Below are 14,765 nucleotides of genomic sequence, written 5' to 3'. Positions count from 1 at the left end.
TTAAAGTCACAGATCAGATCTGGAGTGAATTCAAAATTAACTCTTCTTATTTACAATACCATTGCACTGAGTAAGAACTAAATAAAGAATACTACCTATATGATTTAACTAAGTGCTGGATGCTTACAATAAGGGTAAAAGTTTTGATATTATTAATTTTTATAACACTATGGTTCATATGATTTGACTGAAATATTGTGTGACTTGACAGTTTGGTTTTTAATGGATACCTGACAAATCATGTTAGTTTTTTCTTTTTTGGTTGTGCCTCATGCCTTGTGGGATCCTAGTTCCCTGACCAAGGATCAAACAAGGGCCCTTGGCAGTTAAAGCGTGATGTCTTAGTCACTGGACAGCCAGGGAATTCCTGAAACATTTAAGTTTCATCCCTATGCAAGTGGATAATGAGTACTTGGAGGAAATGACTGAGTCATATTTATTTCTGGTTCTCCAGAGTTTTAGTCTTTGGCACAATGTAAGCAACAATTGTAAGGTAAGGGAGTTAGAGAAGGTGAGGTTCAGGAAAAAAAAAAAAATGAGACCAACACTATACAGGAACAAATCACCTTTAATGAGGTTCTGGGGCAGCAGTCAGATTAGTGGGCTGCTGCCCTAAGTCAAGAAGAGAGTAGGTATATATAGAAAACATATTTTTGCGGAGATACATAGGTTTGAGGGGGTCTGTTTTTCCTCATGATTATTTTTGATTAGTTAGCTTTCAACAACTGGGGAAAGGAATTTCTGAGACCAGCCGGAGACTGGGATCTGCTGGGAGCTGAACGTAATCAATCTTAATGTCCATTCCTTTCTTTGGGGGAGAACGTTCTCTATAGAATTTTGTATGGAATGGTCGGAAGGACCTGGAGGGGAGTTTTAACTCCAGGCTGTTTTGGGCCATGTAGCTTTTCTTCAACAATAATGCCCCCTACCCCCACCCCCCCACCCCCCCCCAAAAAAAAAACCCCAAATATGGTAAGTATTGAATAGACCTTTCTTTGGTTCACAGAAACAGAGACTGGTCAACATGGCTTCCATGCACGGGTGCTTTCCAGCCCATGCTTATGGGGTGTCCCATAGAACAAAAGACAAGGTCAGACAGCACTTGTTTGTGCTGTAAACTAAAAAATATAGTCACAACCTGAAAGCAGAGAGTTATATTTGGTGTGAATGTTTAGGAATTTGAATGTGGGCAACAGCATCTCAGTAACTTGAGAAAACTGCTCCAAGGAGGCAAGTTTAGTTCAGTTTCATCACTCAGTCGTGTTCGACTCTTTGCGACCCCATAAACTGAAGCACACCAGGCCTCCCTGTCCATCACCAACTACCAGAGTCCAGCCAAACCCATGTCCATTAAGTCAGTGATGCCATCCAACCATCTCATCCTCTGTCATCCCCTTCTCCTTCTGCTTTCAATCTTTCTAAGCATCAGGGTCTTTTCCAATGAGTCAGCTCTTCGCATGAGGTGGCCAAAGTATTGGATTTTCAGCTTCAACATCAGTCCTTCCAATGAAAACCCAGGACTGATCTCCTTTAGGATGGAATGGTTGGATCTCCTTGCAGGTCAAGGGACTCTCAAGAGTCTTCTCCAACACCACAGTTCAAAAGCATCAATTCTTTGGCGCTCAGCTTTCTTTATAGTCCAACTCTCACATCCATACATGACCACTGGAGAAACCATAGCCTTGACTAGACTGACCTTTGTTGACAAATTAAAGTCTCTGCTTTTTAATATGCTTTCTAGGTTGGTCATAACTTTCCTTCCAAGGAGTAAGAGTCTTAATTTCATGGCTGCAATCACCATCTGCAGTGATTTTGGAGCCCAGAAAAATAAAGTCAGCCACTGTTTCCACTGTTTCCCCATCTATTTGCCATGAAGTGATGGGACCAGATGCCATGATTTTAGTTCTCTGAATGTTGAGCTTTAAGCCAATTTTTTCACTCTCCTCTTTCACTTTCATCAAGAGGCTTTGTAGTTCCTCTTCACTTTCTGCCAGAAGGGTGGTGTCATCGCATATCTGAGGTTATTGATATTTCTCCCGGCAGTCTTGATTCCAGGTTGGGCTTCCTCCAGCCCAGAGTTTCTCATGATGTACTCTGCATATAAGTAAAATACGCAGGGTGACAATACACACCTTGACTTACTCCTTTTCCTATTTGGAGCCAGTCTGTTGTTTCATGTCCAGTTCTAACTGTTGCTTCCTGACCTGCATACAGGTTTCTCAAGAGGCAGTTCAGGTGGTCTGGTATTGCCATCTCTTTCAGAATTTTCCACAGTTTATTGTTATGGGAAGGCTAAATACAAGTTTGCAGGCTATATACAAGTCTGCAACAAAAGGAGCAGGCAGTCTGAACATCAAAGGTCAGACAGCAAATTAAGGAATTTAGCATTCTATGTATGGGAAGATGCAAGCCCCCAGGATCAGTGAATTCATTCCTTTCATATGCACCTCACCTCTCTGGGGCCAAATCTTGTTTCTTTGTTCACTTTAAGGAGTGGCAATGTGGCAGAAGGCTGCTTCTTGCATTCCCCTCCCCTCTCACTCCAGTATTCTTGCCTGTGAAATCCCATGGACAGAGAAGCCTGGTGGGTTACAGTACTTGGGGTTGCAAAGAGTTGGACAAGACTGAGAGACTAAGCACAGCACAGAACCTTTCCCGGCTCCTCAGCAATCACTGTGGGGTGTTGGTGGTGGCGTATCACAGTTTTGGGAGCCCTCGTCCACATTTGGGGACCAGAAATTGCTGATGTCTGTGCCATTTATGGTTTATTGATATGCCAAGAGATGTTTTCATTTCTGAGGGAGAAGTCTTTTTCTTATTCAATCTATTTCATTAAGAGTGCTTGTGCTTGGTCACTCAGTTGTGTCTGACTCTTTGTGACTCCATGAACTGTTAGGGGAAGCACACTGACTGAAACCGCCCACCTTGGCCAGGCACCATAGTAACCATTTGCATGAGTTGTTTTAAACAACAGGAGGTGCTGGTAAGGAACACAGAACTGATAAGCCACCACCAACTGGAAGAGTTTGGGAAAGGTCAAAAGGTGATGTCCTGTGTCCAATCACCTCCCAGAATACATCTCACTGGCATCCATCTTGGTTGAGCAATGCATGCGCCACCAGGGAAGACTCAGAATGAATGACCAAAAACAACCCGGAAACTTATCCATTCACCATAAAACCCAAGACTGCAAGCCATGTGGCAGGGTAGTTACCCTGCTGCTCTCTGCCCGGGCATCCCTTCCCAATGAAATCTCTTGCTTTGTCAGTAAATGTGTCTCCTTGGATAATTCATTTCTGAGTGTTAGACAAGAGCCCGCTTTCAGGCCCTGGAAGGGGTTCCCCTTCCTGCAACAGACTGCAGCCCATCAGGCTCATCTGTTTCTGAGGATTCTCCAGGCAAGAATACTGGAGTAAGTTGTCATGTTCTTCTCCAGGGGGTGGGGGGTCTTCCTGACCCAGGTATTAAACCTTGGTCTCCCACATTGCACGTGGATTTTTCTTTTTCTACTATCTGAGCCACCAGAGAAGTTTATTTCTGTGATCATAGATTGTTATCACAAAAGTTCCTTACTTTCCTAACATTCTTCAGGCTAGTGTGATGAAAAAGGTGCCAACGTATGGCAAAACCACTACAATATTGTAAAGTAATTATCCTCCAATTAAAATAAATAAATTTATATAAAAAATTAAAAAATGAAGTAAGAATTAAAAAAAAAAGAAAAAAGCGAATAACATAGAAACCAGTGAAAAAACAGTTCCTAGGGGGGAAAAAATCAACAAACTGGATTTGAGACACTTAGAAATATTGCTGAGGTACCAGGGCATATTACCTCAATACTCAGTTATAAAATGGAACATATTTGGGTCAGTTCTATTGGCATGGATGAACCCAGAGCCTATTACACAGAGTGAAAGAAAGAGAAAGACAAATACTGTATATTAATGAATATATATGGAATTTAGAAAGATGGTACCGACACTCCTACATGAAGGGCAGCAAAGGAGACACAGACGTAAAGAACAGACTTTTTTTTTTTTTTTTTTTAAATTTTTATTAGTTGGAGGCTAATTACTTTACATCATTACAGTAGTTTTTGTTATACATTGATATGAATTAGCCCTGGATTTACATGTATTCCCCATCCCAGTCCCCCCTCCCACCTCCCTCTCCACCCGATCCCTCTGGGTCTTCCCAGTGCACCAGGCCCGAGCACTTGTCTCATGTACCCAACCTGAGCTGGTTATCCGTTTCACCCTAGATAATATACATGTTTCAATGCTGTTCTCCTGAAACATCCCACCCTCTCCTTCTCCCAGAGTCCACAAGTCTGTTCCATACATCTGAGTCTCTTTTTCTGTTTTGCATATAGGGTTATCGAACCAAGTGTGAATATTTTGTTTGTGAATTGCTTGAATCCAAAATGTGGACATAGTGCTGCATGCCCATTTACTTGTTTCCTTTCTTTCAATATTCTATTCTTTTTCAAAAGGGTTCAAAGCTATATGGAGCCACAGAATCTAAGAAACGACTCAGAATTCCTTTTCATGGAACTCTCAGATGACCCAGATCTGCAGCCTTTGCTCTTTATCCTGTTCCTGTCCACATACCTGGTCACCATGTTGGTGAACCTGCTCCTCATCCTGGCAATCACCTCTGACCCCCACCTCCACACTCCCAGGTACTTTTTCCTCTCCAACCCATCCTTGACTGACATCGATTTCACCTCCACCACAATCCTGAAAATGATTCTGGACATTCAGACTCACAGCAGGGTCATCTCCTATGCAGGCTGCCTGACACAGATGTCCTTTTTTATGCTTTTTGGGTGTTTGGATAGTCTCCTCCTGACTGTGATGCCCTATGAACAGTTTGTAGCCATCTGTCACCCTCTATGTTACGTGGACATTATGAACCCACGTCTCCGTGGCTCACTGGTTTTGGTATCACTTTTCATCAGTCTCTTGGTTTCCCAGATGCACAATTCCATGGTGATAAAACTCACCTACTTGAAAGATGTGGAAATTTCTCATTTCTTCTGTGACACTTCTCAACTCTTCAACCTTGCCTGTTCTGACCCTTTTCATGTATTTTTGTCGGTGCCATCTCTCATTTTCTCCCTATCTTGGGGATCTTTTTCTCTTATTATAAAATTGTTTCCTCTATTCTAAGTGTCCCCTCATCAGGTGGGAGGTATAAAGCTTTCTTGACCTGTGGCTCTCACCTGGCATCTGTTTACTTATTTTATGGAACAGGCCTTGGTGTGTACCTCACCTCAGCCATCTCACAGTCTCCCAGGAAGGATTGTGGCCTCAGTGGTGTACACTGTGGTCACCCCCATGCTGAACTTCTCCATCTACAGCCTGAGGAACTGAGATAGCAAAAGGGCCATGTGGAGGTTCCTCAGCAAAACAAACTGTTTAAAAAAATTTTTTTTTCCATTTACTTTTATTAGTTGGAGGCTAATTACTTTACAATATTGTAGTGGTTTTTGTCATACATTGACATGAATCAGCCATGGATTTACATGTATTCCCCATCCCGATCCCACCTCCCACCTCCCTCCCCACCCGATTCCTCTGGGTCTTCCCAGTGCACCAGGCCCAAGCACTTGTCTCATGCATCCAGCCTGGGCTGGTGATCTGTTTCACCCTAGATAATATACATGTTTTGATGCTGTTCTCTCGAAACATCCCACCCTCGCCTTCTCCCACAGAGAAGTCTGTGGGAGACTAAAAGTCTGTTCTGTTCATCTGTGTCTCTTTTTCTGTTTTGCATATAGAGTTATCATTACCATCTTTCTAAATTCCATATATATGCGTTAGTATATTGTATTGGTCTTTATCTTTCTGGCTTACTTCACTCTGTATGATGGGCTCCAGTTTCATCCATCTCATTTAAAAAAATTCTCATTCATTCTAATTTTTCTTTGTTAACCACACGGAGCTTAAAGCACTCTAAGATTTTTGTAAATTAATTTTTATTGGAGTATGTTTGCTTTACAATGTTGTGTTAGCTTCTGCTGTACAGCAAAGTGAATCAGCTATATGTTTGCATGTATCCCTTCTTTTTTGGATATCCTTCCCATTTAGGTCTCCACAGTGCATTGAGTAGAGTTCCCTGTGCTATGCAGTAGGTTCTCATTAGGTTGAGGACAGAAACTGAAATTTGTCTATTTGTACTCTAGTGTAGCACAGCGAAGGCAGAGATTAGGCACAGCTCTACTTTGTACAGCATTGACTAAATTACCCACTACCTCATAAGAAAGAGTAAAGTCAATTTAACAATTATACATCCAGTATTTTTCTTCTGTCTTAAAACTTCTATAGACATCTCTAAGAAGAATTGCAAAAAGAGAAAAAAAATATGGTTTGCTTTAAAATCATAAAAATATGGTTTGCATTTACTATCAGGACATTCAATAGAATCTGTTTTTCTCTAATGGTAACTGCAAGATTAAGACTCATAGAACCAACAGTGGGGTTTGACTATTTCTGCACGTAGTAAAGGGATAAAAAGTGAGGACAGAAATTTCCCAATGACACATCAAACACTGAACATGAGAAGATTCTTGTTTTCCTTACAGATAGTCATCATGTAAGGAAAACCAAGGTGAGTGCAAAGCAAATTGCTAATTTACTACATAGAGACCTATCTTTTATATACACTATGTCTTCTACACTCATCCTTAGCACTGACTCTAATGTCTGATTCCCTCTCCCCACAATACTGTTACTTCAGTTTAACACTTTTACCACTGCTCACATATTTTAAAGGGCCCCAATACTCCCCTCATCTCTCTTTAATCGACTCTACTCAACTGCCATTTGGGCTTCCCTTGTGGCTCAGCTAGTAAAGAATCCGCCTGCAGTGCGGGAGACCTGGGTTGGATCCCAGGTTGGGAAGATCCCCTGGAGAAGGGAAAGGCTACCCACTCCAGTATTCTGGACTGGAGAATCCCATGAACTGTATAGTTCATGGGGTCGCAAAGAGTCAGACATGACTGAGTGAATTTTACTTCACTTCACTTCAAGGATACTCGGCTTCCCAGGTAGCTCAGCTGGTAAAGACTCTACCTGCAATGAGGGACACTTGGGTTCAATCCCTGGGTTGGGAAGATCCCCTGGCGGAGAGCATGGCAACCCACTCCAGGACTCTTGCCTGGGGAATCTCATGGACAGAGGAGCCTAGTGGGCTACAGTTCAAAGGGTTGAAAAGACTCGGACAACTGAAGCGACTTAGCACACGTGCATAGCCCACATGCATAGTAATACATTTGGCTGTGGATGATTTATTTTTGATGTCCCAACACCCAGTGTCTTCCCCTCATAGACAGTGAGGTTTCTGTGTGGTGGACACTATCTGAGATCCTCTCACGGATCTAAACTCCTGGTTTTCCTACCCCTGTGTGTTTCCCTGCCACTGAGTGTGAGATGTACTTAGAGATTCACTTGCAACGAGAATGAGGAAGAAATGTTGGGAAGTAATAGTGAACAGAGTACAATAATCTGGCTATTTTCCTGGTGCCTCTCTCTGGTATTCTTGATGGCTCACATTGATAAAACCCAGCTGCCCCACCAGGAGGCCGTGTGTCAAGGAACTGAAGGAATTTTCTGGATAATATTGTGTGAACAGGTGAATCTTACCAATAACCTCATGAATGTGCTTAAAAGTGGACACTTGCTGATCCAGCCTTGAAATGCCTGTAGCCCTGGCTGACACCTTGATTGTGACCTTCTGGGAGATCCACTGAAATATTTAATTAAAGTATCAGTTAGTAAATTGTAAGTAAAGATCAATAGTTTTCTAATATGTCAATGTCAATAAAGAAAAAACCTTAGAACTAAAGACTCATTGGTTTGGTGGTGGTTTAGTTGCTAAATCATGTCTAACTCTTGTAACCCCATGTGAAGTTTCATTAAAATTGGCCAAAAAAAGAGAAACTACCCTTAGAGACTGTGAAAATGGAAAGTATGTCACATCTATGTTATAGACCTAATGCTTTGTAGATATCATGATTGATACTCTTGATTTATAGATATCAAAATAACACATTGCATGGCTAAATTGAGGGGAAAAGTCTGCATTTTGTGTTAAGATCCTGCAAGTGAGAAGTAATAAGCAAGAATATAGGAAAATTTTCTCCTGAGGAGAAGAGGGACCTAGATGCTTCCCAGGACATTCACTTTTCTCCTTTTCATGTTCCATTAATATTAATAAGTCTCCAGAGATTGGGACAACATGGACCAACTGGCTCATGATGAGCTTCGGACACTGAACCCTAAGGTCATATCATTGTAAATAATTGGCTAGTACCTCTAGCTCATTAGTTTGCCAGTTCTAATATTGTGGCTCCACACCTGCCTTGATGCTGATGGAGGGGCTCTCCTGTGTATCACAAACCAGGGGTCTACTTGAGACTGGATGACCTGAGCTGTACAGTGGGGTCTGCAGTACCCAGTAGAGAGGAAAGTCTACCCGTTTCTAGTTTGTTTCCAGGGAATTTTTGTTGAGATCATGTTGGTGCAGTGAATCTGGGGACATATTACAAAGCAGATGGGCAGGACCTGAGCCTTGAATGGCTTGAAGCACAAAATCTTTATAGAGGATGAGGCCTGTGTGGTGGGCAGGATCTGAGATGCTCTCACTGATCTCAACTCCTGGTTTTCATTCCATTTTGTATTTCTTTCCATTGAGTGTGAGCTAAAGTAAGGAAATGAAAGCAAGTTATCCTTAGAAACAATTATTAACTCTGAAAATGGAAAGTGTACACATCCTTGGCATGGACCTCATGCTGCATAGATTTCATGATTGATACATGGATTTTCAGCTCTCAAAACCACACATTGAGTGGCAAAATGAAAAAAAAAAATCTGACTTTATGTTAAAATCCTGTGACTTGGAAGTAAGGAGCAAGAGTATAGGAAATTTTCTCCTTAGAAGAAGAGGGATCCAGACTCAACCTAGGACATTCACTTTTCTCATTTTCCTGTTCTGTTAATATTAACAAGTCCCCAGAGATTAGAATAATATAGACTAACTGGCTAGTGATGAGCTTTATGCATTGAGCCCTAAAGTCATATCACTGTAAATAATTGGCCAGTGCCTCCAGCTCTTTAGTTTGCCTGTTCTCATATTGTGAATCCACACCTTTGTCTCCATCCTTTGTAGGAACCTACATCGGAATGTCCAACCTGAGTCTTTCTGTCCATCCTGAGAAGGAACCCTGAGACTTCATCACACACCAGGCAGGAGAGGGGCAGTGAGTCTGTGCTCCTTGGTATGTTCCAGCAGAGATGCAGCCCAGCCCAGTAAGTGCAGAGGGAGATAGTGGTGATGAAGGGAGTTTGGGAGCAATCTACATGGGTGTGGATTGTTTTATATTTATTGCTTGAGTACATCTGCATAATTTCTCCCCAATTATATGTACACACATTACTATTATTTTAATAAGAAGAGAGAAGTGAAATATTTTATGCAACATGTACCAATTCAAGGGGCTTTCCTTGTGGCTTAGTGGTAAAGAACCTGCCTGCCAATGCAGGAGATGTGGGTTCGAATCATGGGTCAAGAAGATTCCCTGGAGAAGGAAATGGCAACCCACTCCAGTATTCTTCCCTGAGAAATCCCATGGACAGAGGAGACTGGCAGGCTACAATTCATGGGGTCTCAAAGAGTCAGACGCAACTTAAGGACTAAACAACAGCAACCAGATCATGAATTAGACAATGTTAAAACCAAGTTTGAAGCCAGTGATTTTAGACAGACTGATGGCAGATGCAAGGTAGGGAAGTCTCCCTGCCATCCCAAACCATCCTGCCACTTCCCTGTCAGTCCTGGCAGAGATTCCCTGCTTACTGTGCCCTTTCCCTTGGAGTTTTCTGGAGGGCACAGAGGAGAGAAGTAGGTAGTTCTTGCTATGTCAGCTTTAGGAAGAACATATGAGATCACAGGCAAAGACCAGAGAAATGATTGCCACCTGATACTCCAGGGTAGATCTCTCTGTTGACATTGTTTCTGGATTTCACTTCATCTGTCCACTTTCTCCTCTGCTCTGATGATCAGCTGACTCAATCTTGAAAGCAGACACAAAATCAGAGTCTTATGGTCCATTCCTACTCAGGTAAATGAAAATAGTTTAAAATAATATACCCCAGATGTGTATGTTGCTATATCTCTGTACTTTTGCTGAAAACTTTCAGAAAGTCTGAAAACAGTGAACTTTGGGGCATGAGACTCAGAGAAGAAAAACTTTATTTTGAATCTTTTATGCTCCACTAATTCGTAGTGTGTTATGAGGAAATTTCTTAGAATCTGTGAGACTTAGGATTGTCAACAGACTTGATTCTTCATTGATACAAACCCACTGAATTAGGACTAAACAAATAATGGTAGCTCTCTGTGCAATAACTATATGATGGATGAAGAGAGGGCAAAATACATTTTTGATATTTTGTTACTAATAATGATAAGGCTAGTTCTCCTGTCATCAGATTTAATTATCTCTTCATCTGATGCTATGGTTTCCTCACATCCCTGACAGGAGATTTTTGCTTATTTTATTGTTTAGTTTATTGTGATTTTTGTTCACACAAGTACATTCTTCATAATGAAGAGAGATGACTGAGGTGTATTTATTTCTGATTCCTCAGAGCCTATATCTTGGTAGCACAGTGGAGGCAACAAGGATGAAACACCCATTTTAGTGTTGAATAAACCCTTCGATTTTTCACAGAAACAGTGTGTGGGCAATATAGCTTCCACACAGTGGACCATTCACGCTAATGTTTTCATCCTTTTCAGAATGTCCCATAGGACCAGAGACAAGTTAAAATACTGCTTGTTTTTTCCTGTATCATGGGAGTTTCTTTGGGACCTATCATTTTCTATTCAATAGCCTCTACAGCATTCAATCACTGAGAAGCCATTGAAGAAATTTTCATGAATATGGGGGAAAAAAAGAGTCAGAAAAGAAGAGGACATGCACATCTTAATGCATGGGCCAAGACATATTTTAGGATTTCATGTTTTCTATGCTCCAGCTCTGAGACAGGAAAGGCTTTGATCCCTTTGCCTTATAACCCATGAAAAGTCATTAAACTGGGGGGGGGAGTTTATTTTATTAATGAGTACGATCTCCCAATAATGATTGAAATTCTTTATACAAATGATTAATTATTTATTAAGTTCCAAACTTTCCTTTAGGTGTGATATATACTGTAGAGGCAAATATTGGACTGAATTTCTAGGAAGGAACAGAAACACAGAGAGATGGAGAGATTTGCACATACTCTACTTACAGGGTGTGAAAAACCCAGGACTCAAACACTGATATGCTCATTCTTACATGAGTTCTCAATCACCTCTACTGTGCCTAGTAAGAGTTTCTTTTCAGGTCTACTTGGGTCCCAGAAGTGACAGGGAAGATAAATTGTTTCATCTTCTCTTGGTTCAGGGGGTGTATCTGTGAATTATGAAAGTGACACAGCAGTTTACAGAGGCCATAATGACCCTAACATGGAGGATTATAGGGTTTTCAATGATTAGCCATGCATTTTGCTGTCCAGTTTTGAAATCTAAGGCTGAGAAGATTTCCTATATAAGATGAACATGTGCAGCTAATGTGAAATTATCACAAGACAGACTTCAAAGATCTTTTCAAAAGATACCTTATCAAAAGATGATGTAGTTGTCAAAAATGATTTTTTCATTGAAACAAATATTAGCAATTACTAATATTAATTAGTAAAACTGATTGTGAATCAATTGTTAGAACTTGAGTGACTAATTACCACTCACATATTACATACAAATCTTCATTTGCTTGATATAGAGAGAGGTACAAGAATTTTCATAGGATTGTTGTAAGCAGAAACTGAGATGAATAAAAATATAATACATATAATATAAATTAAATATTCATTTAATATATAAACTATATTAAAGTATGTATTATTGCCTTTAATATATATGTCAAAGATATATTTTACATTTGTTAAATTTATATTGCTTTCTATAAATGTACATTTATGAACTGATGAAATGTTGTCTTTCCTTATTCAAAAATGTGTGTCAGAAAAATGTAGTTGTATGTACTTCACAGAGAGATGGAACCAAAACGTCGTGTAAAGAAGTGCATTTCAGGGGCAATATGGATAGTATTCTGTTTAGAGAAGATTTTATGAAAGCTGGTTTTGGATACATAAGTGAATACTGACATTATGGAAACATTTACAAGGAAACAAACCCATGAACTTCACAACACTGGTTGCTTTCAGGGTTGTGCATGGAGAAGAATGGGATTGAATTGAGAGGCCATGAAAATTTCAGTGCTTTAAATTTTTGTAAAATATGACATCTGAAGCAAATATTATTAATGTCCATATTTTCAAAGTAGGTGAAGTATTCATGATAGTATTAATAGATAAAATAGTCATGGACCTTCTTCTCAGTGTTATGCAATATTCTAAGGTGGTGTTTATCAAGCCCAGCTTCACAGAAGGGAGACCAAGAAATTCACATGTAGAGATCCTGGAACCAGTTCTAGACTGAGGCTGGGGTAACTGAGTATTTTTAAAATATGCACATATAAATAATAGATCAACTGGACCTGAAAACCACTGGTCTAAGCAACAATAATGATTTTTCTTTAAAATTTCTTGCAATAGTCCTATTATGTAGGTTTAATTACTATAATAATTTCATGGATAAGGAAACTGCCCAGATGCATTTTCATTATTCTATTTTGATCTTTTACACAATTAAGTTATAGTTTGAATGCCAAAATAATGAACCAGAATTACCTTTTAAAGGCAGAAGTGTAAGAACTGCAATCGCTGTATCAGGGACTGACATGGAAATTTGTTACGTCATGATAAGAAGGTTGAGTTCTGACCTGACTGTGAAACCTCCCCTGAAACTCCTCAACTATAAGTAAGAGAGTTTATGATCAGGAGAACAAGATCACCAGGTAAAAGGCACTCAATATCAGTTAATATGAAGACATGCAAGTCCAAATGTAAATTAAATATCATCTTATATCTGTTAGGATGGCTAGTATATAAAAAATGCAACAAATGTTGGTGAGGATGTGGAGGTAAGTGAATCTTTGTACTTGGTTGGTGGGAATGAATATTTATAGACACTAGAAAAAACAGAATGGAGGTTCCCTAAAAAAGAAAAAACTGCAATGAACTGAAATAGAACTACCACAGGACCCAGCAACTGCACTTCAGAGTACATGCTAACAAAATGAACTCAAAACCTTTAAGAGGTATATGTGTTCCCTTGTCCTTGTGATATTATTTTAAATAGGGAAATATGGATAAGTGTCTGTTGACAGATGAATAAATAAAGAAAATGTGCTGTGTATATATAAATGATGGGCTATTATTCAGCCATAAAACAAGGAAATCTTCCCATTTGTGACAACATGGAATATTGTTGCTTAATATTATGCTTAATAAAATGTATACACTAGACAGTACTTGCTTAAGCAGCACATATACTAAAATATATACACTAGACATAGACAGTCAAATACTGTATGATCTCACTTACATGTGGAAGCGGAGAATATCAAACTCTTAGAACCATAGTTTAAACTGTAGTTGTGAGGATTGGTGGTGGAGAAAGTGAGGAGATGTTGGTCAAAGGGTACAAACTTTCAGTTATAAAATGAATAAGTTCTGTGGATCTAATGTAAAGCCTAGTGATTATAGCTAATAATTCTGTACTGTGTTGTTGAGATTTGCTAAGAGAGTTTGGCTTCACTGTTAATACACACACAAACACACTCACACACACGCAAAGAAACTATGTGAGGTGACGGATATGTAATTAACTTGACTGTGGTAATCATTTCCTATGTGTATATGTATTTAAATAGTCCTTTTGTATATATTTAAAAAGTTTCATCTCGCACAACCCAAATATATGCCATTTTGTCAATCACTTCAATAAACTGAAAAAAGAAAAACAATGAAATAGTATTATCCTGTCAGTACAGAACAGAGTCCAAGGATGTAAAGTAGTTTCATACTTCAGACATTTTACTGAGATGGTTTGAAACAAATAATCCTGTATAAGATAAAAAATTTCAAGAGGGTTACTTAAATTTCATTACCATTTAATCATTGACAATACTGTGCAATGAACACTATCTTTGTAGTCATCAATACATTAGATCTCATGCTCTTAATTAAACAAAGTTGATTAAAATTTGAAGTCCACCAAAGTCAAAGATATGGAGTATATACTATGTGGCTTCTAAAAGACAGCTCTGATATTTGAGTAATCTCTATTTCATGAAGGAAGGAAGACAGAAAAACAAAGGATGAATAAAACTCTGAAGATCAAACAAAATGTTTCCGATTATGAACATTCATCTTTGATTTAGAATCCAGGTGACATAGTCTTGAATTTCATAGAGATTTGTAAATAGAAAAGTGAGAGAAATATCTAGAATTGTATTTGAAAAAATAAGATTTATATAAATTACTTAAATTTTTTATATTTGAATTATTATATATTTTCTTAGACGGGGAAGGGCATCTCTTATTCTACATCATCTCTAAAGAAGTAGGCTGTATTTAACCGAGATCATGGATATATTACCTCTAACGTTCTTATTCCTTTCACTTTTCAGTGAAGTTTTATAAAGTAAGAGTGCATAGACAGGTGTGAATAACACAGAAACCAATGAATAAAGAATTCTAAGCAGATAGTATTTGTCACACTGAGAAATATTGCTGAAGGAACTGGGG

At 39.2% G+C, this 14,765-nt stretch overlaps 1 pseudogene; it reads left to right on the top strand.

Moving 5' to 3' along the window:
- The first annotated feature begins 4,505 nt into the window (after positions 1–4,505).
- On the top strand, positions 4,506–5,375 carry LOC139034445 (olfactory receptor 7E178-like; annotated as a pseudogene).
- Positions 5,376–14,765: the final 9,390 nt, after the last annotated feature.

The sequence above is a fragment of the Odocoileus virginianus genome, chromosome 3 (genome assembly GCF_023699985.2).
Source record: "Odocoileus virginianus isolate 20LAN1187 ecotype Illinois chromosome 3, Ovbor_1.2, whole genome shotgun sequence".
Classification (NCBI taxonomy): Eukaryota; Metazoa; Chordata; class Mammalia; order Artiodactyla; family Cervidae; genus Odocoileus; species Odocoileus virginianus.
Note: the sequence above shows the minus strand (reverse complement) of the source record. Positions and strands in the feature narration are given on the sequence as shown.